The sequence below is a fragment of the Pseudophryne corroboree genome, chromosome 1 (genome assembly GCF_028390025.1).
Source record: "Pseudophryne corroboree isolate aPseCor3 chromosome 1, aPseCor3.hap2, whole genome shotgun sequence".
Classification (NCBI taxonomy): Eukaryota; Metazoa; Chordata; class Amphibia; order Anura; family Myobatrachidae; genus Pseudophryne; species Pseudophryne corroboree.
This window is the reverse complement of record NC_086444.1, coordinates 665,611,075-665,637,118: the sequence shown is the minus strand read 5'-3', so window position 1 is coordinate 665,637,118 and position 26,044 is coordinate 665,611,075.

Sequence of the window (26,044 nt, the reverse complement as noted above, 5' to 3'; positions counted from 1 at the left end):
AGTGTAGCATATAGGGTATGTCGTGCAGTGTATAGGGGCATGTAGTGTAGTGATTTAGTGTACCATATAGGATATGTAGTATAGTAATGTAGTGCAGTGGATAGGGGAATGTAGTGTAGTGATGTAGGCCCTCATTCCGAGTTGTTCGCTCGCTAGCTGCTTTTAGCAGCATTGCACACGCTAGGCCGCCGCCCTCTGGGAGTGTATCTTCGCTTAGAAGAATTGCGAACGAAAGATTAGCAGAATTGCGAATAGAAAATTCTTAGCAGTTTCTGAGTAGCTCGAGACTTACTCCTACACTGCGATCAGCTCATCCTGTTTCGTTCCTGGTTTGACGTCACAAACACGCCCTGCGTTCGGCCAGCCACTCCCCCGTTTCTCCAGACACTCCCGCGTTTTATCCTGGCACGCCTGCGTTTTTCCGCACACTCACAGAAAACGGTCAGTTTCCACCCAGAAACACCCACTTCCTGTCAATCACACTCCGATCACTTCAACGATGAAAATTCTTCATTCGGACGTGAGTAAATCTACTAAGTTTTGTGCTAAAATACTTAGTGCATGCGCACTGCGTACCATGCGCATGCGCATTTTTGCCTTAATCGCTCCATTGCGAAAATCGGCAACGAGTGAACAACTCGGAATGACCCCCGTGGTGTTATGATATAGTGCAGTGATATAGTGCAATGTATGGGGATATACAGGGGGGAATGTAGTGGAGCACGCTGCTGGGAGGGCATGTGATGCTTAGGGCATTTGAGGCATGTAGGGGAATATTGTCCAATAGTATCCCCTATTTTTCAAAATTTTTGATAATCTGTATATTTTAATATGACAGTTTTTTTTGTGTGTGAGGGCATTTGAGGCATGTAGGGGAATATTGTCCAATAGTATCCCCTACTTTTCAAAATTTTTGATAATCTGTATATTTTAATATGACAGTTTTTTTTGTGTGTGTGAATGAGGGGAGGGGGGCGGTGGGGGGGGAGGGGGGGGGGGAGTATGGCGCCAAATTTCTGCCTTGCCCCGGGTGCCGAAAATCCTAGTTTCGGCCCTGATTTGGTGATGGGCAACTTTGAATTATCTAACAAATGCCCATTTCTATAAGGTATAAAGGGCCTAATTCAGACCTGATCGCAACAGCAAACCTTTTCTCTAACGGGGAAAACCATGTGCACTGCAGGGGAGGGGGGCAGATATAACATGTGCATCATTACTGAGGCAAAGCAGTAAAGACCATCAACAAGATGTATAAACATCTCGTCTGCTGAAGCTGGGGAGCGAAAGCCCCCCTCTGGCGATCCCTCTGTGCATGTGTATGTGTGTGTGTGTGTGTGTGCTAGGTTATAGTAACGTTGCTCTGGAGCAGCAGCTTTCACCAGCCTCCTCCCACCCAAACACTGTAGCTCTTCAGATGCTGTGGAGACAGAAGGAGAAGCCGGGAGGGCAGAGCGTACCAAGATATGGGAAGCTGCAGCACTGCCTTGCTACCTCTGTGAGAAGTAGCCAGGTGCTGCAGCTACCTAGCAGTGTTTGGAGAAAAAAAGAACACTGCATTCCAGCATAAAAACTTCAGACCAGCTGTGAAATTAGTGGTGCAAGTAGAAAAAAAAATCTTAGTGGTACTGTGTGCAGGCGCCGAAGGCCAGATTTACAAATGCCCCACACTGCCAGATACAGGAATGCCCCACAGTGCCAGATAAACATGCTCCACAGTACCAGATACACATATGCCCCACTGAGCCAGATACACACATGCCCCACAGTGCCAGATACACATATGCCCCACAATGCCAGATACACATATGCCCCACAGTGCCAGATACACATATGCCCCACAGTGCCAGATCACAAATTCCCCACAGTGCCAGATACACATATGCCCCACAGTGCCAGATCACAAATTCCCCACAATGCCAGATACACATATGCCCCACAATGACAGATACACATATGCCCCACAATGCCAGATACACATATGCCCCACAGTGCCAGATACACATATGCCCCACAGTGCCAGATCACAAATTCCCCACAGTGCATATGCCCCCCGTGCTGCTCACCGCTGCTGCTGCTGCTGTTGTTGGTGGTGCTGCTGCTATGTGAGGGGAGGAGAGAACAGCATCCGCCTCTCCTGGCCCTCAATGATCAGTGAAGTACGGTCTCCGGCGGCGTGTATCTCAAATGAGGCGCTGGTTTGTTAGCCAATCAGAACTCACAGACAGCAGCCAATCAGGAGCCATGGCTGCTGGTCCGGGAGTTCTGATTGGCTAACAAACTGGCGCCTCATTTGTGATTCATGCCACAGCCGCCGCCGGAGACCGGACTTTGCTGAGCATTGAGGGGCAGGATAGACGCACGCTGCGCTCTCCTCCCTTCACATAGCAGCGGCTGCAAGCATTCTTACCGGTACGCAGTACCGCCCCGTACCGCCATACTTGCAGCACTGTGTGAAACATGGTGGTGGTAGTATCATGGTTTGCACCTGTTTTGCTGCATCTGGCCCAGGATGACTTGCCATCATTGGTGGGACAATGAATTCTGAATTATACCAGAATATTCTAAAGGAAAATGTCAGGACATCTGTCCATGAGCTGCATCTCAAGTGAATGTGGTCATGCAGCAAGACAAAGACCCAAAGCACACAAGTCATTTGGCCAAAGAAGAATATATTTTAAGTTTGCAATGGCCAAGTCAAAGTCCTGACGTTAATCCAATAGAAATGTTGTGGAACGACCTAAAGCGAGCAGCTCATGGGAGGAAACCCACCAACGTAACAGAGTTTAAGCTGTTTTCTATGTAGGAATGTGGTAAAATTCCTCCAAGTCGATGTTATGGACTAATCAACAATTACAGGAAATGTTTACATGCAGTTATTGCTGCATAGGTGGGTCATACCAGTTACTGAAAGCATAGGGTCATATTTTTTTATCACAGATATGTGATATTGGATAATTTTCTTCAATAAAACCATGAGCAAGTCTATTTTTTTTGTCGTATTGGATTTACTTGGTTCTCTTTATCTACTTTTAGGAGGTAGTTTTAGGAAAAAATTTCAGCAAAAAAAAATAGAAACTGAAGGTTCACTTTCAAGCACCTATATATAGCTACAGCAGAATAAAGTGAAGGTTCTAGAGTGGCCATCTCAGTCTCCTCACCTCAATATCATTGAGCCACTCTGGGGAGATCTCAAACGTGCAGTTCATGGAAGACAGCCCAAGAATTTACAGGAACTGGAGGCTTTTTGCCAAGAAGAATGGGCAGCTTTACCATCTGAGAAGATAAAGAGCCTCATCCACAACTACCACAAAAGACTTCAAGCTGTCATTGATGTTAAAGGGGGCAATACACAGTATTAAGAACTGGTGTATGTAAACTTTTGATCAGGGTCATTTGGGTAGTTTCTGTTGTCATTATGATTTAAAAAGAGTAAACACAGTTGTATGACAATAAATGGCTTCACCCAACCACTAACCGTGAGTGAAAAAAAAGTTTGTGAGTTATCATTCATATTCTCTGACAAATGGCCAGAAAATCACAAATTCTGCTAGGGTATGTAAGCTTATGAGCACAACTGTGTATATATATATATATATATATATATATATATATATACACACTGATCAAAAAAATAAAGGGAACACTAAAATAACACATCCTAGATCTGAATGAATGAAATATTCTTATTAAATACTTTGTTCTTTACATAGTTGAATGTGCGGACAACAAAATCACACAAAAATGATCAATGGAAATCAAATTTATTAACCCATGGAGGTCTGGATTTGGAGTCACCCTCAAAATTAAAGTGGAAAAACACACTACAGGCTGATCCAACTTTGATGTAATGTCCTTAAAACAAGTCAAAATGAGGCTCAGTAGTGTGTGTGGCCTCCACGTGCCTGTATGACCTCCCTACAACCCACACAAGTGGCTAAGGTAGTGCAGCTCATCCAGGATGGCACATCAATGCGAGCTGTGGCAAGAAGGTTTGCTGTGTCTGTCAGCGTAGTGTCCAGAGCATGGAGGCGCTACCAGGAGACAGGCCAGTACATCAGGAGATGTGGTGGAGGCCGTAGGAGGGCAACAACCCAGCAGCAGGACCGCTATCTCCAACTTTGTGCAAGGAGGAACACTGCCAGAGCCCTGCAAAATGACCTCCAGCAAGCCACAAATGTGCATGTGTCTACTCAAACGATCAGAAACAGACTCCATGAGGGTGGTATGAGGGCCCGACGCCCACAGGTGGGGGTTGTGCTTACAGTCCAACACCGTGCAGGACGTTTGGCATTTGCCAGAGAACACCAAAATTGGCAAATTCGCCACTGGCGCCCTGTGCTCTTCACAGATGAAAGCAGGTTCTCACTGAGCACATGTGACCGACGTGACAGAGTCTGGAGACGCCAAGGAGAACGTTCTGCTGCCTGCACCATCCTCCAACATGACCGGTTTGGCAGTGGGTCAGTAATGGTGTGGGGTGGCATTTCTTTGGGGGGCCGCACAGCCCTCCATGTGCTCGCCAGAGGTAGCCTGACCGCCATTAGGTACCGAGATGAGATCCTCAGACCCCTTGTGAGACCACATGCTGGTGCGGTTGGCCCTGGGTTCCTCCTAATGCAAGACAATGCTAGACCTCATGTGGCTGGAGTGTGTCAGCAGTTCCTGCAAGACGAAGGCATTGATGCTATGGACTGGCCCGCCCGTTCCCCAGACCTGAATCCAATTGAGCACATCTGGGACATCATGTCTCACTCCATCCACCAATGCCACGTAGCACCACAGACTGTCCAGGAGTTGGCGGATGCTTTAGTTCAGGTCTGGGAGGAGATCCCTCAGGAGACCATCCGCCACCTCATCAGGAGCATGCCCAGGCGTTGTGGGGAGGTCATACAGGCACGAGGAGGCCACAGACACTACTGAGCCTCATTTTGACTTGTTTTAAGGACATTACATCAAAGTTGGATCAGCCTGTAGTGTGTTTTTCCACTTTAATTTTGAGTGTGACTCCAAATCCAGACCTCCATTGGCTAATAAATTTGATTTCCATTGATAATTTGTGTGATTTTGTTGTCAGCACATTCAACTATGTAAAGAACAAATTATTTAATAAGAATATTTCATTCATTCAGATCTAGGATGTGTTATTTTAGTGTTCCCTTTATTTTTTTGAGCAGTGTATATATATGTATATATATGATAAAAAAAAGGATAAGATCTAAGCGACCACTGATGGCATCAAATGTTAGAGACTGCGTGTTTTCATTAAAAAAAATGGGATTTATTACAGAACAGATTTTTGATTGTACACAAAGGTTACAAGATAAAAAACAAAAAGGCACAGAGGATAAAAAGGGTAGTATAGCAGCAAGATGAACCACTACTCACTCATAAAGCAATGTGTTCTAGCGGGAACGCTATTTAAGAAATATGTGAAAAAACATATAAAAACATAGGAAGATATAGCACAAAAATATGGGGGAAGGGGGGACTGTAAAACTCATATGCTAAAAGTTGTAAAAACATATGAAATGCATAAAAAAAATATATCACGGTACGCTATTGGTCAAGTATAAATAGATAAAGCAGCTTAACTGAGGATTCAATAGTGATATAAGGATTCACCCAACCAGTTTTGTCTGGTCTGACTTCATCACCTTGAGGAGGAACACACAGAGCACCATGGTGACCCATGGGCGCTCTGTGTGTTCCTCCCTTACCCTTCCGACGCAGGTCCCCGTTGGTTCCCCGCTTCCGGTGACGTCAACAGCCGGATTCCAGAAGTGTACAGACGGGTCCCGGGGCTGCGGCCGGCGGGAGAACAGGCAGACTGTGAGTATAAATGTTTTATGGTTTATGTACACTTGTTATCCTGATGATGGGGTGAGACCCCCCGAAACGTCGATCTATGACTTAAAGTTTTTCACCTTTACAAATCTGGAAGTGCCGCCTCATTTGTTTTTGCTCTGCATGTGGGATTCACTATCTCTAGGAAGGCACACCAGTAAGGTTTGTTCTATCGGGCCACGCTGTCCCTAGTGAGTGCCGGGTTTTCTACATGTATATAGATATATATATATATATAACCAAAATCTTTAAGAACCCACTCCGCGCTGATACAAAGAGAAGCTACACCTCTGGGAAATACCACCTGTTAGACAGGGTATAATGATACAAATACAAATAAATGGAATGATCCCAAGGGAGCTAAATAAATCTGGTATGCTCAAGACTCAACTCATCATTAGTCAATCACCATTATATAATTTTTTTTATTTATTTATTCATAAAATAGACATTGAATGTATATTGTTTCAAATCATCTATGACATTATTCCATTAGAACCATAACTTTTTGGCAAAAATTCTATCTTCTCTGAAGTATAACGAGATCGCTGTTAAAAACCAACGCGTTTCGTCCTCAGGACTTTATCAGGAGTTAACAATCAGAATCTTGCATAAAGAGTATTCATCATAGAAAATCCTCAGTATAGCAGATAAAGTATCAGATAACCGTTCACCATATGGAATATCAATGAGACTTCATCGGGGGAAAAACATATAATTAAAAACAATGCAGATTGCTGTAATGGCGCCTCTCTGCAAATCCAACAGTTCCTACTGCAACCTATATATATATTAGAGATGTGCGCGGGACACTTTTCGGGTTTTGAATTTGGTTTTGGATCTGGATCTCCATTCGTGTTTTGGATCTGGATTGGTTTTGCCAAAATCACCCTTTCGGGTTTTGGTTTTGGATCTGGATTTCTAAAAACAACATAAAAACAGCTAAAATCACTGAATTTGGGGGTATTTTTGATCCTACAGTATTATTAACCTCAATAACGTTCATTTCCACTCATTTCCAGTCTATTCTGAACACCTCACACCTCACAATATTGTTTTTAGGCCAAAAGGTTGCACCAAGGTAGCTGGATGACAAGCTAAGTGACACAAGGGGGCGGCACAAACACGTGGCCCATCTAGGAGTGGCACTGCAGTGGCAGACAGGATGGCAGTTTTAAAAAATAGGCCCCAAACAGCACATAATGCAAAGAAAAAAGAGGTGCAAGATGGAATTGTCCTTGGGCCCTCCCACCCACCCTTATTTTGTTTAAACAGGACATGCACGGTTTAATAAACTCATTATTTCAGGGACAGGTAGTCCCTCTGGTAAAAGCTTGGCAACGTCTCCGAATCATAGCTAGCTACAAACATATCACCTCCATATTTGATGACTTTTCACATTATGAGAAGAGGCAAGAGGAAGAGGTCAGTGTCAAGAAGGTGATTAAATATTAGAGAAGCACATGCAATCAGGAACACCGCTCAGGCTTTCACCTCCACTCCTATATTGGTGTGGAACAGAAAGGACTTTAACCAAGCAAATATGTAATTACCACATTACTGGACAAACTGTAAAACTAGGGGCCAAAGCCTCCGAATTTGTACCCCCTTCTCCATTTTCAGGGATTAAGATAATCTTGGATTTAATGCTGGGATGCAAATAAACTGGTTTATACCACAGGATCAAGATTGGATATTTTCCCCACCACAGAGTCTGGAGACTTATTTTGTGAAAATCTCGTGGGTTTCTTTTTTTTTCTTAATTTTTTGATTGCATTTTTATTTACATATTTTGTGGCAGATGCCTTATTTTCGCTTGTCACAGCTCCCAGTTACACGCATGTGAGCATACCTGTGTGTCCCAGTTACACGCATGTGAGTATACCTGTGTGTCTTGTTTATTTTTTTCATATTTTATTTTTAAATTAAGCAGCCCTTGGATGTTTTAGTAGCCCCTCGTGAGCCCCCACAGCAGCCCCGGACCAGGCAAGTTGAGTACGGGTGGGTTCGGTACAATACTAAGCAGGACTTTGCAGTGATTTTTTTGTTATTCAGCCCCAGTCCTAGTAGAGCTTACCACTCTACAATCCAAAATCATTTCATATTACAAGTAGGATTGTGGGAGGAAGCAATGCTAACCTCTGTGCCAACAGTATGCCTCAGCCTGGCAAGCCAGACATCTTCCTGGCTGTAAGCCACCATGAGACTCCATACTGGGCCCTTATTCAGTAGCTGTTTGTGCCTCACGGGAGCTCCTGGCTCATCCAGTGCTGCAGTGCAACAGAAAGCTGATGCAAAGCAAGATCACTGAAACTCTGTTCTTCTAACATCACGAGGTCTTGCGATAACCCTACGCATCCCTTACATTGTACAACTATTAAGGAGAAAACATTTACAAAATAAAATAAAAGAACCCTGTACAACAAATGCGCATCTTGTAAATAATCCCAAAATGTGGAACATTAATAATAAATCAAAGTTAAGGTTGACTAATTGGAGCCTTTCATTTGAGTCCCTAACATGAAATAATTGAGAAGACCCTCTCTCTAATGCTGGGTACACAGTGCACGCTAGAAGATATATCTCCTAGAGATGAGCGGGTTCAGACAGGGCACCCCTGGAATTATATGGCAGACATATAGACATAGGTGTGTTTGGAAAATCTAGTTTTCTCTGGCAGTTGCCAGAGAAAATTAAGTAGGAGATGTTGCCATGTCATGTTCCGCTGGATTATGATTCTGTCTCTTTTGAGTCTGACTGATCTTGGCCACAAATGTGGTCTCTCCACACGTTATTGAAAAACACTTTGTCAAAATTGCAATTTCCATTTCCACCTTTGCGGCTATATGTTTTCATAAAACTGCTTGTGATGTTAAAGCTTTTTTTCATATTCTGCTCTAAGCTTTAATTTAAACCTAGGATCAAGTACAGCAGCACCACTGGAATTATATGGCAGCATCTCCAGACTTATAGAGCAGATAGGCAGCACCCCTGGAGAATTACACAGCACAGCAGACTGGCAACAGCACCCCTGGACTTAAATGTCAGCGGGGCAGCACCCCATGACTAATAGGGCAGAGGGGCAGCACCCCTGGAATGATGTGGCAGACAAAAAAAAGAGATGTGGACTTGTCCTTGGGACCTCCCACCCCCACCCACCCTTATGTTGTATAAACAGGACATGCACACTTTAACAAACCAAACATTTCAGTGACAGGGTCTGCCACATGACTGTGGCTGTAATGATTGCTTTGCTTGGGCCCCCACGCAATTAATCACTCCTTGCCCAAACTGGCTCTACAGAGGTAAGATGTTATCCTTATTCTCATCCTCTGATTCCTCACCCCCTTCAGTGTTTACATCCTCATCCTCACAGAGAAATAATTCCACACAGAAGAGGTGGATTTTTTGGTATTTTGCCCTAACATGACAATAGGCTTTTTCATCCCATGGCCAACAACTGTCTCCACTGGTGCTTTTTTCAAACAAACCACCTCACCATCAGAATCCTCATCGTCAACTTCCTCCTCAGCACCAGCTACACCAATATCCTCCTCATCCTTGTGTACTTCTACAGTGACATCCTCAATCTCAATATCAGCAACTGGACTGGCGGTGATCTTCCCAGCACTTGCAGAGGGTGTGCAAATGGTGGTAGGAGCCTTCTCTTCCCATACAGTCTTGGGAAGGTCAGGCCTATACATCACAACCACGGACACACTTGGACTCTCCTTGGGGATTTGTGATATCTCTGAACGCAGTTGTTTTTCCTGTGCATTAACAAGTTTTTTTTTTAAATATTCGAGAGGGAGGAGGCCTTCCATCTTCATGAGAAGCTGAACCACCAGTCATGAACATAGGACAAGGCCTTAGCCTTTCCTTTCCACTTTGTGGCGTGAATGGCATTTTGCCAATTTTACGTTCCTTAAAAGATCATTTTCTTTTTTTTTGGTTATTAATTTTGCTTCTTGGATGTTACATGCCCTCTATGACATTGGGCATCAGCCTTAGCAGACTACGTTTATGGAATTGCATCATCAATGTCATGACTGGTGGAAGCAGCAGCTTCAGCACTAGTACTAGGAACTGGAAGTGGTTCCTGATCTTTCACTATTTTTTCTTACAAATTTTTGTTCTCCATTTCACACAGAACAGTACACCTTCATTTTCAGAGCACCCCTGTATTTTGACAGCATACAGGACAGGGCCAGTGTACCTTTATCTAAACAACAGCACCCCTGTATTTTTACAGCATACAGGACCAGTGTGCATTTATTTTCACAGGACCCCTGTATTTTTAAAGCATACAGGACAGGGCCAGTGTACCTTTATTTTAACAACATCATCCCTGTAATTTTAAAGCATATAGGACAGGACCAGTGTATATTTATTTTCTCAGCACCCCTGTATTTTTACAGCATACAAGACAGGGCCAGTGTACATTTATTTTCACAGCACCCCTATATTTTTACAGCATACAAGACAGGGCCAGTGTACCTTTACAACACTGCTGTATTTTTGACAGCATACAGGACGGAACCAGCACCCCTGTATTTTTACAATACCCCTGTATTTTTACAAAATACAGGACAGGGCCAGCACCCCTGTATTTTAACAACAGCCCTGTAATTTTACAGCATATTAGACAGGGCCAGTATACCTTTATTTTAACAACAGCACTCCTGTAATATTACAGCATACAGGACAGGGACTGCACCCCTGTATTTTCACAGCACCCCTGTGTTTTTTAAGCATACAAGACAGGCCCAGTGTACCTTTATTTTCACAGCACCCCTGTATTTTTACAGCGTACAAGACAGGGCCAGTGTACATTTAATTTCACAGCACCCCTGTAATTTTAAAGCATACAAGACACGGCCAGTGTACCTTTACAACACCCCTGTATTTTTTATAGCATACAGGACAGTACCAGCACCCCTGTATTTTTACAGCATACAGGACAGAACCAGCACCCCTGTATTTTAACAGCACCCCTGTATTTTTACAGCATACAGGACAGTGCCCCTGTACAGCACAGTGACAGGACATCAACACCCATGTACAGCTGCAGCACCCCTAACAACACAGGACACCACAGTGACAGGACAGCACCCCTAGAGAGCAAACACTGACCCCACCCGGCTCCACCACCCACACTCTCCCACCTGTCTCCCTCACTCTCCAAGTCCGGAGTGAAAATGGCGATGCACGGCTCTTTATATGGAATCCAAAACCTGCGAGAATCCGACAGCGGGATGATGATGTTTTGCCTTGCTCTGGGATCCAAGTCTGGCGGGAAGTCCCGAGCCAGTCTTTGTTCCCGGCTCAGATCGTGAAGTTCGGGGGGGTTTCGGATGTCGGAGATCCGAACCCGCTAATCTCTAAAATATATATATATATATATATATATATATATATATATATATAGACAAGGAAGAAGGAGCGGCACTCAGCATCTTAAAGTCAATAAACTTGTATTTAAACAACACATCAAATGGTCAGACGTTTCGGGGCTCACATGCTCCTTTGTCAAGGTGTACAACAAAGGGGCATGTGAGCCCCGAAACGTCGGACCATTTGATGTGTTTTTCAAATACAAGTTTATTGACTTTAAGACGCCCAGTGCCGCTCCTCCTTCCTTGTCTATGTGAAAACCCTGCATTGAGAAGGCACCGGTGCCATTTTGCCTATTTGTGTGAGTGCCTATTCATCTGCTTTCTGTCTCCTCTCATATATATATATATATATATATATATAACACAATAGAGCTAATAGTCCAGTAAAATTGACCTTTAAAATGGACTCACATACCATAGACTTCCTAGATGTCAGGATATCGGTTCAAGACTCTTTAATCACCACTACTGTTTATACCAAAGAGGTAGATCGTAATTCCTATCTACACTGGAACAGCTGTCATCCGAGAAATCTCAAGGCAGGACTTCCGTATTCACAAATGCTCAGAATATTTAGGATCAACAGTGATAGTTTGAAGGCATCATCTCAAATAGATTATCTAATCAACTGTTTTGTACAGAGAGGCTACAGCCTCAAAAACATGTTGGCCACTAAGCAGAAAGTTCTCCAAATGTATAGGGAATATCTCCTTCATCCCAAAGAGAAAACAGCCACAAATGTTATACTACCATGGGTAAAAATTTACAATACTTCATCAGACAGGATTACACAAGTTGTTAAAAAACATTGGCATATAATTTAGGGATGAGCGGGTTCGGTTCCTCGGAATCCGAACCCGCCCGAACTTCAGTTTTTTTTACACGGGGCCGAGCGACTCGGATCTTCCCGCCTTGCTCGGTTAACCCGAGCGCGCCCGAACGTCATCATCCCGCTGTCGGATTCTCGCGAGGCTCGGATTCTATCGCGAGACTCGGATTCTATATAAGGAGCCGCGCGTCGCCGCCATTTTCACACGTGCATTGAGATTCATAGGGAGAGGACGTGGCTGGCGTCCTCTCCGTTTATAGAGAAGAGAGTGAGACAGTAGAGAGAGACACAGTAGTAATTTTGGGGAGCATTAGGAGGAGTACTAGTAGTTACTTGCTGAAGTGATAGATAGTGTGACTGTATTATCTGACTTGTGGGGGAGACACTGACAGTGGGGAGCAGTTAGAGTCTGAGAGCAGGACTCAGGAGTACATATAACGTACAGTGCACACTTTTGCTGCCAGAGTGCCACACTGCCATTGTGACCACACTGACCACCAGTATAATATATATTGTGATTGTCTGCTTAGGAGTACTACTTGCAAGTTGCTGATAGTGTGACCAGTGACCTGACCACCAGTTTAATAATCACCACCAGTGAGTTTAATATATATATATATATATATATAATTGTATATAATATATATATAATATTGTATACCACCTACACGTGGTTTTTTTTTCTTTCTTCTTTATACATACTACTATAGTAGCTTACTGTAGCAGTCTGCGGTGCTGCTGAGCTGACAGTGTCCAGCAGGTCCGTCATCAGTCATTACATAATAAATATATATACCTGTCCGGCTGCAGTACTAGTGATATTATATATATATATATTGATTTCATCTCATTATCATCCAGTCTATATTAGCAGCAGACACAGTACGGTAGTCCGCGGCTGTAGCTACCTCTGTGTCGGCAGTCGCACGTCCATCCATAATTGTATACCACCTACCCGTGGTTTTTTTTCTTTTCTTTCTTCTTTATACATACTACTATAGTAGCTTACTGTAGCAGTCTGCGGTGCTGCTGAGCTGACAGTGTCCAGCAGGTCCGTCATCAGTCATTACATAATAAATATATATACCTGTCCGGCTGCAGTACTAGTGATATTATATATATATATATATATATATATTGATTTCATCTCATTATCATCCAGTCTATATTAGCAGCAGACACAGTACGGTAGTCCACGGCTGTAGCTACCTCTGTGTCGGCAGTCGCTCGTCCATCCATAATTGTATACCACCTACCCGTGGTTTTTTTTTTCTTTCTTCTTTATACATACTACTATAGTAGCTTACTGTAGCAGTCTGCGGTGCTGCTGAGCTGACAGTGTCCAGCAGGTCAGTCATCAGTCATTACATAATAAATATATCTACCTGTCCGGCTGCAGTACTAGTGTGATATAATATATATTGATTTCATCTCATTATCATCCAGTCTATATTAGCAGCAGACACAGTACGGTAGTCCACGGCTGTAGCTACCCCTGTGTCGGCAGTCGCTCGTCCATCCATAATTGTATACCACCTACCCGTGGTTTTTTTTTTTTCTTTCTTCTTTATACATACTACTATAGTAGCTTACTGTAGCAGTCTGCGGTGCTGCTGAGCTGACAGTGTCCAGCAGGTCCGTCATCAGTCATTACATAATAAATATATCTACCTGTCCGGCTGCAGTACTAGTGTGATATAATATATATTGATTTCATCTCATTATCATCCAGTCTATATTAGCAGCAGTCACAGTACGGTAGTCCACGGCTGTAGCTACCTCTGTGTCTTTTAGTTGTGCCTATTAAAATATGGAGAACAAAAATGTTGAGGTTCCAAAATTAGGGAAAGATCAAGATCCACTTCCACCTCGTGCTGAAGCTGCTGCCACTAGTCATGGCCGAGACGATGAAATGCCAGCAACGTCGTCTGCCAAGGCCGATGCCCAATGTCATAGTACAGAGCATGTAAAATCCAAAACACCAAATATCAGTAAAAAAAGGACTCCAAAATCTAAAATAAAATTGTCGGAGGAGAAGCGTAAACTTGCCAATATGCCATTTACCACACGGAGTGGCAAGGAACGGCTGAGGCCCTGGCCTATGTTCATGGCTAGTGGTTCAGCTTCACATGAGGATGGAAGCACTCAGCCTCTCGCTAGAAAACTGAAAAGACTCAAGCTGGCAAAAGCACCGCAAAGAACTGTGCGTTCTTCGAAATCCCAAATCCACAAGGAGAGTCCAATTGTGTCGGTTGCGATGCCTGACCTTCCCAACACTGGACGTGAAGAGCATGCGCCTTCCACCATTTGCACGCCCCCTGCAAGTGCTGGAAGGAGCACCCGCAGTCCAGTTCCTGATAGTCAGATTGAAGATGTCAGTGTTGAAGTACACCAGGATGAGGAGGATATGGGTGTTGCTGGCGCTGGGGAGGAAATTGACAAGGAGGATTCTGATGGTGAGGTGGTTTGTTTAAGTCAGGCACCTGGGGAGACACCTGTTGTCCGTGGGAGGAATAGGGCCGTTGACATGCCTGGTGAAAATACCAAAAAAATCAGCTCTTCGGTGTGGAAGTATTTCACCAGAAATGCGGACAACATTTGTCAAGCCGTGTGTTGCCTTTGTCAAGCTGTAATAAGTAGGGGTAAGGACGTTAACCACCTCGGAACATCCTCCCTTATACGTCACCTGCAGCGCATTCATAATAAGTCAGTGACAAGTTCAAAAACTTTGGGCGACAGCGGAAGCAGTCCACTGACCAGTAAATCCCTTCCTCTTGTAACCAAGCTCACGCAAACCACCCCACCAACTCCCTCAGTGTCAATTTCCTCCTTCCCCAGGAATGCCAATAGTCCTGCATGCCATGTCACTGGCAATTCTGACGAGTCCTCTCCTGCCTGGGATTCCTCCGATGCATCCTTGCGTGTAACGCCTACTGCTGCTGGCGCTGCTGTTGTTGCTGCTGGGAGTCGATGGTCATCCCAGAGGGGAAGTCGTAAGCCCACTTTTACTACTTCCACCAAGCAATTGACTGTCCAACAGTCCTTTGCGAGGAAGATGAAATATCACAGCAGTCATCCTGTTGCAAAGCGGATAACTGAGGCCTTGACAACTATGTTGGTGTTAGACGTGCGTCCGGTATCCGCCGTTAGTTCACAGGGAACTAGACAATTTCTTGAGGTAGTGTGCCCCCGTTACCAAATACCATCTAGGTTCCACTTCTCTAGGCAGGCGATACCGAGAATGTACACGGACGTCAGAAAAAGACTCACCAGTGTCCTAAAAAATGCAGTTGTACCCAATGTCCACTTAACCACGGACATGTGGACAAGTGGAGCAGGGCAGGGTCAGGACTATATGACTGTGACAGCCCACTGGGTAGATGTATGGACTCCCGCCGCAAGAACAGCAGCGGCGGCACCAGTAGCAGCATCTCGCAAACGCCAACTCTTTCCTAGGCAGGCTACGCTTTGTATCACCGGTTTCCAGAATACGCACACAGCTGAAAACCTCTTACGGCAACTGAGGAAGATCATCGCGGAATGGCTTACCCCAATTGGACTCTCCTGTGGATTTGTGGCATCGGACAACGCCAGCAATATTGTGTGTGCATTAAATATGGGCAAATTCCAGCACGTCCCATGTTTTGCACATACCTTGAATTTGGTGGTGCAGAATTTTTAAAAAAACGACAGGGGCGTGCAAGAGATGCTGTCGGTGGCCAGAAGAATTGCGGGACACTTTCGGCGTACAGGCACCACGTACAGAAGACTGGAGCACCACCAAAAACGCCTGAACCTGCCCTGCCATCATCTGAAGCAAGAAGTGGTAACGAGGTGGAATTCAACCCTCTATATGCTTCAGAGGTTGGAGGAGCAGCAAAAGGCCATTCAAGCCTATACAATTGAGCACGATATAGGAGGTGGAATGTACCTGTCTCAAGCGCAGTGGAGAATGATTTCAACGTTGTGCAAGGTTCTGCAACCTTTTGAACTTGCCACACGTGAAGTCAGTTCAGACACTGCCAGCCTGAGTCAGGTCATTCCCCTCATCAGGCTTTTGCAGAAGAAGCTGGAGGCATTGAAGGAGGAGCTAAAAGGGAGCGATTCCGCTAGGCATGTGGGACTTGTGGATGGAGCCCTTAATTCGCTTAACAAGGATTCACGGGTGGTCAATCTGTTGAAATCAGAGCACTACATTTTGGCCACCGTGCTCGATCCTAGATTTAAAACCTACCTTGGATCTCTCTTTCCGGCAGACACAAGTCTGCTGGGGTTCAAAGACCTGCTGGTGACAAAATTGTCAAGTCAAGCGGAACGCGACCTGTCAACATCTCCTCCTTCACATTCTCCCGCAACTGGGGGTGCGAGGAAAAGGCTCAGAATTCCGAGCCCACCCGCTGGCGGTGATGCAGGGCAGTCTGGAGCGACTGCTGATGCTGACATCTGGTCCGGACTGAAGGACCTGACAACGATTACGGGCATGTCGTCTACTGTCACTGCATATGATTCTCTCACCATTGAAAGAATGGTGGAGGATTATATGAGTGACCGCATCCAAGTAGGCACGTCAGACAGTCCGTACTTATACTGGCAGGAAAAAGAGGCAATTTGGAGGCCCTTGCACAAACTGGCTTTATTCTACCTAAGTTGCCCTCCCACAAGTGTGTACTCCGAAAGAGTGTTTAGTGCCGCCGCTCACCTTGTCAGCAATCTGCGTACGAGGTTACTTCCAGAAAATGTGGAGAAGATGATGTTCATTAAAATGAATTATAATCAATTCCTCCGTGGAGACATTGACCAGCAGCAATTGCCTCCACAAAGTACACAGGGAGCTGAGATGGTGGATTCCAGTGGGGACGAATTGATAATCTGTGAGGAGCGGGATGTACACGGTGATATATCGGAGGATGATGATGAGGTGGACATCTTGCCTCTGTAGAGCCAGTTTGTGCAAGGAGAGATTAATTGCTTCTTTTTCGGTGGGGGTCCAAACCAACCCGTCATTTCAGTCACAGTCGTGTGGCAGACCCTGTCACTGAAATGATGGGTTGGTTAAAGTGTGCATGTCCTGTTTATACAACATAAGGGTGGGTGGGAGGGCCCAAGGACAATTCCATCTTGCACCTCTTTTTTCTTTCATTTTTCTTTGCGTCATGTGCTGTTTGGGGAGTGTTTTTTGGAAGGGCCATCCTGCGTGACACTGCAGTGCCACTCCTAGATGGGCCAGGTGTTTGTGTCGGCCACTAGGGTCGCTTATCTTACTCACACAGCTACCTCATTGCGCCTCTTTTCTTCTTCTTTGCGTCATGTGCTGTTTGGGGAGTGCTTTTTGGAAGGGCCATCCTGCGTGACACTGCAGTGCCACTCCTAGATGGGCCAGGTGTTTGTGTCGGCCACTAGGGTCGCTTAGCTTACTCACACAGCTACCTCATTGCGCCTCTTTTTTTCTTCTTTGCGTCATGTGCTGTTTGGGGAGTGTTTTTTGGAAGGGCCATCCTGCGTGACACTGCAGTGCCACTCCTAGATGGGCCAGGTGTTTGTGTCGGCCACTAGGGTCGCTTAGCTTACTCACACAGCTACCTCATTGCGCCTCTTTTTTTCTTTGCGTCGTGTGCTGTTTGGGGAGTGTTTTTTGGAAGGGCCATCCTGCGTGACACTGCAGTGCCACTCCTAGATGGGCCAGGTGTTTGTGTCGGCCACTAGGGTCGCTTAGCTTAGTCATCCAGCGACCTCGGTGCAAATTTTAGGACTAAAAATAATATTGTGAGGTGTGAAGTATTCAGAATAGACTGAAAATGAGTGGAAATTATGGTTTTTGAGGTTAATAATACTTTGGGATCAAAATGACCCCCAAATTCTATGATTTAAGCTGTTTTTTAGGGTTTTTTGAAAAAAACACCCGAATCCAAAACACACCCGAATCCGACAAAAAAAATTCGGTGAGGTTTTGCCAAAACGCGGTCGAACCCAAAACACGGCCGCGGAACCGAACCCAAAACCAAAACACAAAACCCGAAAAATTTCAAGTGCACATCCCTAATATAATTAAATCTGATCAACATCTGCCCTTCAAGAAAACTGAATTTATGCCCTGCTATAAAAGATCCATGAATCTGCGTGACCTTTTGGTCAAGTCAGATATCTCTGACTTTACTAAATCTTCAAGCAGTAGTTTTCATCTTTCCCAAAAAACAGGTTGCTTTAAATGCACCTGTGTGACATGCAACTATATGATCACAGGCAATACATTCTGTCACCCCCATTCAGGTATTAAATTTCACATCAAATACCACTTAACACACGGAACTACACACACAGTGTATCAGATAATCTGTCCTTGTGGCCTCACCTATGTGGGTAAGACCACACGAAAATGTAAAGAACGCATGACAGTTCTTAGGTCCTCCATTAGATTAGCCCTGCAAAAAGGCAGTAGCGACCAACCGGTGGCACGACATTTCGTGTCAGCCAAACATACCCTGGCAAGTATTAGGTATAGAATAATAGACCTTATACCTCTGGATTCACAAATTAGATGTCATAACACCTAGAGGCCTTAATGACATGGTCCCGCTTTCCTGTTTCTCTCAACAGTTTTCATCGAAACATCATTAAGAATATAACCGGCAGATCAGGTTGCTATAGTGCCATTCACCATCTGCTAACAGTATCCAGTATTCATTTAATTTATTCATATACGGAACCTGCCTTTAAACTTTAATTTTTTTTTTTTACATGATCAGGTTCCAATAACACTGTAAAATTGCCTGTATTATAACCATTAGTTCAGGTTTTCATATGGTCAGTATTTGCCACAACCAGCCTACAGTACTTATAACTTGGATTACCTCTTTGTGTTTGACATCTGTTACAATGTATGAACTCTGATACATATGTTACTAGCTCTACTGTTTGTATCATATGCAGGCTATGTTACCATGGAGATGCGTCACTGCACGTGCGTCACGCTATACGCGATGACATCACAATACAGCGCCACAGCCGGCAGGAGGTGTCCGCCAAACAGCCCCGACCGGGAGGCGGTCCCCCGCCCGGCCCGCACACAGAGCACATCGGTGTGGGATATAAGATGAGCTTTTTAAATTTGATGTTTGTATGTCCTGAGGAAAATGTATTAAAATTGAAACCTTTACTACAGAAAGAGGGGGCTGACTGTACACCTCATTTAAAGAGTTCAGAGTGCCGTACATTCATACGCTATACATATATATATATATATATATATATATATATAGAGAGAGAGAGAGAGAGAGACAGAGACAGAGAGAGAGACTAGGTTTGGCACTCACTGCTTTTGTCGATACTTGACCCTGTTGCCCCCGTGTATAAAGCATATGAAATGCTCCGTAATTAAAAAGAAGAGCTGTACGGCGGCACTCACAAATAGTAATGACGCGAAGACCATCAAATTGATGCCATCAATTTGGTGGTCTTTATGTCATTATTATCGCTGAGTGCCGCTGTACATCCCTTGTGTATATACAGTGGGGATCGAAAGTTTGGGCACCCCAGGCAAAAATTAATTTTCATGTGCAAAAAGAAGCCAATGAAAGATGGAAAAATCTCCAAAAGGCATCAAATTACAGATTAGACATTCTTATAACATGTCAAAAAAAGTTTGATTTAATTTCCATCATTTACACCAGAGGTTCTCAAACTCGGTCCTCAGGACCCCACACAGTGCATGTTTTGATGCAGCCTCGAGGAAGGGAGAGAACCCGAAATGCGTTGGCACTGTATGACAGGTTAACCACTGCTGAAGGAAGATTTACCAGACGGACGGAGTGTTGTGAACTTTGGAGAAAGGTTCCGGAGCCGATATCTCCCCTGGGCAACATCTTAAAGGCACTCACTTCATATAAATCTGGTAAACCTCCACCTTCACTTCATTTCAAGATATATGGTTTTTGCAGAAATACTTACCAGGAAACTAGAGTTTAAAGGCACTATTTAAAGCCTCCATTTTACCATCCTCTGGTAATTTTCCATCTACCACCATTTGTTTGCAGCAATATATGTACAATGGTTTTATTGTCAATTGTCAGTTTATTGTATTAAAATTGTGTTGTTTTGAACATACTACACTATATTTGAATTTTTTTCCACATATGGATCCATTTTGTCTGAAATATACGGTATATCCCACGACAGAGGTTTTGTAAGGGAAGTACCATTTCATATTTACTATCATCCGATTAGCGCACATCTTCTGGTCTAATTCTATTTGTTTAGGTGCACAGGTGTATTAATTACTCACTGACACATTTTTAAAGGTCCATATGTGGAGCTCATTATTTCACTTGCGATTCTGTGAGGAGACCTGCAAAACATGCACTATGTGGGGTCCTGAGGACCGAGTTTGAGAACCTGTGATTAACACCATCAAAAGAACAGAAAACAAAAAATGGCGTCTGCAAAAGTTTGGGCACCCTGCAGAGTTAATACCTTGTACTGCCCCCTTTGGAAAGCTGAGACCTGGCAGTGTCATGGATTGTTCTCAATCATCGTCTGGAAAGACCAGGTGATGTCAATCTCAAAGGTTTTAAAAGCCCAGACTCATCTGACCTTGCTCCAACAATCAGCACCATGGGTTCCTCGAAGCAGTTGTGTAGAACACTGAAACTGAGAATAGTTGATGCTCACAAAGCAGGAGAAGGCTATAAGAAGAGAGCAAAGCATTATCAGATGCCCATATCCTCTGTTTGGAATGTAATTAAGAAATGGCAGTCATCAGGAACAGTGGAAGTTAAAGCAAGATCTGGAAGACCAAGAAAAATATCAGACAGAACAGCTCGCAGGATTGTGAGAAAAGCAAGTCAAAATCCACGTTTGACTGCACGATCCCTCCAGGAAGATCTGGCAGACACTGGAGTTGTGGTACACTATTCCACTATAAAGAGATACTTGTACAAATATGGTCTTCATGGAAGAGTCATCAGAAGAAAACCTCTTCTACGTCCTCACCACAAAAATCAGTGTTTGAAGTTTGCAAATAAACATATAGACAAGCCTGATGCATTTTGGAATAAAGTTCTGTGGACCGATGAGGTTAAAATAGAACTTTTTGGCCGGAATGAGCAAAGGTATGTTTGGAGAAGGAAGGGCACAGAATTTAATGAAAAGAACCTCTGTCCAACTGTTAAGCATGAGGGTGGAACAATCATGCTTTGGGGTTGTATTGCAGCCAGTGGCACAGGGAACATTTCACGAGTAGAAGGAAAAAGGGATTCAATAAGATTCCAGCAAATTTTGGACGCTAACTTGATGCCATCTGTGAAAAAGCTGAAGTTAAAGAGAGGCTGGCTTCTACAAATGGATAATGATCCTAAACACACCTCAAAATCCATGGTGGATTACATCAAGAGGCGTAAACTGAAGGTTTTGCCATGGCCTTCACAATCTCCTGACCTCAACACAATTGAAAATATATGGATAGACCTTAAAAGAGCAGTGCGTCCCAGACAGCCCTGGAATCTCAAAGAACTGTAAGACTTTTGTAAGGAAGAATGGGTGAAGATACCTCAAACAAGAATTGAAAGACTCTTGGCTGGCTACAAAAAGCGTTTACAAGCTGTGATACTTGCCAAAGGGAACAGTACAAAATATTAACTCTGCAGGGAGCCTAAACTTTTGCAGACGCCATTTTTTGTTTTCTGTTCTTTTGAAAGTGTAAATTATGGAAATAAAATCAAACTTTTTTTGACATGTTATAAGAATGTCTAATCTGTAATTTGATGCCTTTTGGAGATTTTTCCATCTTTCCTTGGCTTCTTTATGCACATTAAAATGAATTTTTTGGGGGGCGTGGTCTGGATGGTGAGGAGTGCAGACGTGCTTCTGCCTGGCTCCTCTACCCACCACTATTAAAGCTTTCTTTTCACGGTCAACACCCTCAGTGGACACCCTCCGGGGGCTCCCCTTCCCCCCCTGTAACATACCTGTGCCCAGCAGAGTTAGCCGTGGAGCCGGGGAGCAGTTTGCTCTGTTCCTGCAGGTTGCGGCCTACGCACCTCCGGAAGCCGGGGCCTCCAGTACATTCTGCACCCGAGTTTGGAGCTCCATAGCGGGATCGCGGCGCCGGGAAGCGGCGCGGACCCCCCCGGGGAGCAGACACCAACGGCAGGCTTCCCCAGTCGCCCAGAGAGGTCACCCACCGTATACAGCAAGCAGAGGAGGCATCTGGCAGTGGGGGACAGCAGGGAGACAGGTGCCCAGGAGATGCGGCGGCCATCTTGGATTCTCTGGAGGAACAGGATCATCAGAGGTAGTGTGCCTGTGTGCTGTGGGGGACTCTGACCTGGGGCTGCATTGAGTCTGGTGGCCCTCTGGTACAATCTTGACTGTGTTCCCACTCTGGGGCCTCTGTGGAGAGATCTGGGCAATACCCTTTCCTGTGGTGCTTTAAAATTTCTCTCAGCAGTGTCTTCTTCTACTACAGCTGCCCCATCTTGTGGCCACTGGGTGTAAATACATGCACTTCTCCCACAGTGTACTCGATACATAATACATATTATTCTACAGTCTTCATAGGAACGCAGCTATCCCAGCACCGGCCGTGACTATTGGATGCGATGTCCCCTTGGTGGATTGACCACGCTATTATGATGTGACTGCTCTGAGACAATTCTGCCTCCACCCGACTACTTCTTTGACATGACATGACAACTCAACCTTCATGTGGATCCTTCTCTGATTGATATTACTAACGTCTCCCCTAACATCAGTCCCGTTATTTGTGTCGGTCAGCTTTATGATGCCTCCCAAGAAATATAAGGCCGCTAAATCTGTTTCCCAAGTGGCGTTCTTTAAACCTTCTCTTCAAACCACTAAATCAAAAGATGTACGGAGTGGTTCCTTTAAGTCTGTTGTACCTGTGTCCTCGCCGCTTCGAAATGCGTCTGCCCCTATCACTGTTACCACACACACCAGCTCTATCGAGGACAGTGACTCACTTACGGTGGGCGCTATGAAGCATCTACTAACGCAATTTAAGGATGAAGTTGTGGATGAATTCAGAGCGACTATGAAGGAATGCCAGAGAACTATTGATGAGATTGGTGGCCGCATCGATCACCTAGAAACAAAAATAGGTGAAATAGTGTCGGCGCATAATGACCTAATCTCCTCCCATGAACTGCTTCAAACCGAGGTAACGGCACTCAAGGACAAGCTCTCTGAACTAGAGGACAGATCGAGACGAAACAATATAAAGCTGCGAGGTGTTCCGGAGGCTGTCGCCAATAGCGCTTTAAACGATTTTGCAGTTGACCTCTTCAGCAAACTCCTTCCCTCATACCGCTCGGCGGACTTTCTGATTGATCGCATCCATAGGCTCCCCAAAGCCAGGAACGCCCCTGATGGGGTCCCCCGAGACGTTCTTATGAGGGTACATTATTTCCACGTGAAGGAGGCAATTTTGAAAGCTGCTAGACCCTCGGATACTGCTTCTGAGGCTTTGGGCTCACTTCAGATATTCGGAGACCTGTCCCCTGCTACTCTAGCGAAAAGGCGCTCTCTTTACCCCATCACGTCAGTGCTACGCAGAGAGAACATTCTATACAGATGGGGATTTCCTACAAAGTTGCTTATTTCTCGAGAAGGTTCTACTGTCGTTATAACAAATGTCGAGGAGGGGAAAAAGATCCTCGCGTCATGGAACTCTGCAAGCTCATCTACACACACCTCTCCCGAATGGGGCCTTCAGCGGAACTGTGCCTCGTCGGCTGCTGAGCTCTGAGTATTATTTGTTCCACTACACTTGCATTGTTTTTGTATCTTTCTAATCATTTTGTTATATCATGTTTCATATTTTACACCAGTTCCTTGGCAGTTGCTTATTACGGGTGTCTATGTAAGGCCGATTTGAATGCTATTAGACTGTTCTTCAGGTGATGCCTCGACACCGTTGGTTTACTGTTTGTTTTCTGCCTCTGTTGCTCCGTCTACCGCCCACGTCTCTTTGGTAGCTGGGTATTTTACCCTAGAATACTTATTTTCTTTTTTTTTAGTCCCAGAAGCAGGCGGTGCGGGGGACCAGAGATAGAGGTCCGAGGAACTGCATCTTGTTGAATTTTAGTTCGGGTGTGGGCAGATTAACCACTACCCCCCACAGACTAATTCTGAGTCACCATGGTTAGGCGTCCAACCATGCCCCCAAGAGGGGTTAATGTTATGTTTCCTTTAACTGTTATTCTCCTTTTTCTTATCCTTTCTTTCCCTTTTCCTCTCCTTCTGTCCGGAAATTGTTGCTCATACTTTCTACATGCCAGCTGATTGATGGTAACTATGCAATCTTCGTTTCCTGTGCAGTATGGTTAACATTGTTTCTATAAATGCAAAGGGTCTTAACTCCCCACATAAGAGGAAGTTAGCATTAAATTATTTTCATAAAATTAAAGCTCAAATCATAGCCGTCCAAGAGACACATTTTATTAAATCAGCCCCTCCACGGTTTACTAATGTGAGATTTCCCCATTGCTATTTGGCGAATGGACCAGCGAAGAAAGCGGGGGTGGCAATCTTAATGTCTCAACATTGCGCTTTTTCCCTCACGTCACAATACTGCGACCCGGAGGGGAGAATTCTGATTTTAGTGGGTACTCTTGAAAATAAAGAGGTGACAATAGTTTCCTGCTATGCCCCGAACACCAAGCAACTAGCATTTTGTAGGAAACTCTGTGCTAAGGTACAACAACTGGCCAAGGGCGCTTTACTTCTCATGGGGGACTTTAATTTGACCCTTGACCCTTTGGTTGATAACTCTGGCAAGCGGACCTCACTCTCCAGTCAGCTCCATAGGAATGCGAAGGGCTTCCGCCAGTTATTGGCGGAAAATGATCTTTTAGACCTATGGCGCGTTAAACACCCAATGGACAGGGACTACACATTTTATTCTCCAGTACATGCCTCTTATTCCAGAATAGACCTTGCTTTAGCGGATAAATGGACTCTACAGTCCATCCGTAAAATTTCCATTCTCCCCATGTCCTGGTCGGATCACTCCCCACTATTCATCGAATGGGATATTGGTAATAGAAAGACTACTCCGGCCCCCTGGCGCTTAGGTAAACAAAGTCTCCTTCAGCCGGAGACTAAGCAGGCTATCCAAACCACTATGGATTATTACCTCTCTGAGAACTCTCCTCGGGAGACATCCATCTTTACATTCTGGTGTGCCCTCAAAGCAGTAACACGAGGGACAGCGATTCAAACAGCGGCTAAACTTAAAAGGGAATATCGTAAAAAATGTGAACAAGCTGAGCTTGCAGTCGCTTCCCTGGAGAGTGCTCACAAGACACACCCACATGATAAAACCCTCCTTAGATCATTGCAGGAAGCCAGAGAGGCAGTAAACATTTTCTATTTAGCGGAAGTCCAACGCAACCTACATAGACTGAATCAAAAATTCTATGTTTATGGTAACCGGGCTGGTAGACTGCTGGCAAGGAAGCTGAGAGGCAGGAAAGCTAAAGAAAAAAATCACATTATCCACTCGGATAGGGGTAAAAGAGTCTATGATCCTGACGAAATTGCAAAAGTTTTTGCATCTTACTACGCCAAACTATATAACTTGAAGGAGGATTCCTCCACTTTTCAACCTACAGGCACGGATGTTCAGAATTTTCTGGACAAATTTCCTCTCCCTTCGCTGTCACCGGAGTCTTGTAGCTCTCTTAGTGTGCCTTGGACTCTAGCAGAAGTCGAAAAAGCTATTGACTCCCTCCCAGCAGAAAAGGCCCCGGGACCCGATGGTTATCCTTCTGGTTTCTATAAATCCTTTAAGGAGAGTTTGGCTCCGGTGCTCCTATCGGTGTTTAATGAAGCCACAGAAGTTGGGCGCTTCCCCAAAGAATTGCTGGAAGCTCAGATCATCACCATCCCCAAACCGGGGAAAACTCCCACCTCAGTCCAAAATTTTAGACCAATTGCTCTATTAAATACGGATTTAAAACTC